General features: G+C 46.9%; 3 non-coding genes and 1 pseudogene across 3 annotated transcripts; all 4 read left to right on the top strand.

Moving 5' to 3' along the window:
- Nucleotides 1-246: 246 nt before the first annotated feature.
- On the top strand, nt 247-365 carry LOC111476034. The gene has a single exon (XR_002716854.1). It is a non-coding gene; the product is annotated as a 5S ribosomal RNA (ribosomal RNA).
- Nucleotides 366-498: 133 nt separating this feature from the next.
- On the top strand, nt 499-617 carry LOC111476035. Its single transcript, XR_002716855.1, has one exon. It is a non-coding gene; the product is annotated as a 5S ribosomal RNA (ribosomal RNA).
- A 250-nt stretch (nt 618-867) lies between these two features.
- Nucleotides 868-986, top strand: LOC111476033. Its single transcript, XR_002716853.1, has one exon. It is a non-coding gene; the product is annotated as a 5S ribosomal RNA (ribosomal RNA).
- Nucleotides 987-1,119: 133 nt separating this feature from the next.
- LOC111476036 lies at nt 1,120-1,223 on the top strand (annotated as a pseudogene; the record flags this gene model as incomplete).

The following is a 1,223-nucleotide window of genomic DNA, read 5'->3' as shown; positions in this document are numbered from 1 at the left end:
CTAATATATTTACTAGCATTCCTATAAATGATTGACATTGAGTTTCTAACTGAAAGCTAAACCATTTTAATAATTCCATGAAGATCTAACTTCCGTTCTTGAGCTTCTAGTATCCAAATTCTTTCAATTTCTCCCAGTTCTTTTCTTTCTTTCTCTACAAATGAGAACCTCCCCCGCTCACGCCCATCGCGTTTCGATCATGCCGCCCCGCATGCGTTAAATCCGATTTTGTGCGCATGGACTGTTGTGTGCGATCATACCAGCACTAATGCACCGGATCCCATCAGAACTCTGCAGTTAAGCGTGCTTGGGCGAGAGTAGTACTAAGTTCGGTGACCACTTGGGAAGTCCTCGTGTTGCACCCCTTTTTTTCTTTCAATTTCTCCCAGTTCTTTTCTTCCTTTCTCTACAAATGAGAACCTCCCCCGCTCACGCCCATCGCGTTTCGATCATGCCGCCCCGCATGCGTTAAATCCGATTTTGTGCGCATGGCATGTCGGGTGCGATCATACCAGCACTAATGCACCGAATCTCATCAGAACTCTGTAGTTAAGTGTGCTTGGGCGAGAGTAGTACTAAGTTCGGTGACCACTTGGGAAGTCCTCATGTTGCACCCCTTTTTTTCTTTCAATTTCTCCCAGTNNGGTGACCACTTGGGAAGTCCTCATGTTGCACCCCTTTTTTTCTTTCAATTTCTCCCAGTTCTTTTTTTTCTTTCAATTTCTCCCAGTTCTTTTTTTTCTCTCAATTTCTCCCGGTTCTTTTTTTCCTTTCTCTACAAATGAGAACCTCCCCCGCTCACGCCCATCGCGTTTCGATCATGCCGCCCCGCATGCGTTAAATCCGATTTTGTGCGCATGGCATGTCGGGTGCGATCATACCAGCACTAATGCACCGGATCCCATCAGAACTCCGCAGTTAAGCATGCTTGGGCGAGAGTAGTACTAAGTTGGGTGACCACTTGGGAAGTCCTCGTGTTGCACCCCTTTTTTTCTTTCAATTTCTCCGAGTTCTTTTCTTCCTTTCTCTACAAATGAGAACCTCCCCCGCTCACGCCCATCGCGTTTCGATCATGCCGCCCCGCATGCGTTAAATACGATTTTGTGCACATGGCATGTCGGGTGCGATCATACCAGCACTAATGCACCGAATCCCATCAGAACTCTGTAGTTAAGCGTCCTTGGGCGAGAGTAGTACTAAGTTCGGTGACCACTTGGGAAGTC

Source organism: Cucurbita maxima, unplaced genomic scaffold, assembly GCF_002738345.1.
Source record: "Cucurbita maxima cultivar Rimu unplaced genomic scaffold, Cmax_1.0 Cma_Scf04696, whole genome shotgun sequence".
NCBI classification, from domain to species: Eukaryota; Viridiplantae; Streptophyta; class Magnoliopsida; order Cucurbitales; family Cucurbitaceae; genus Cucurbita; species Cucurbita maxima.
The sequence above is the reverse complement of the archived record's forward strand: the minus strand, read 5'-3'. Positions and strand labels throughout refer to the sequence as shown.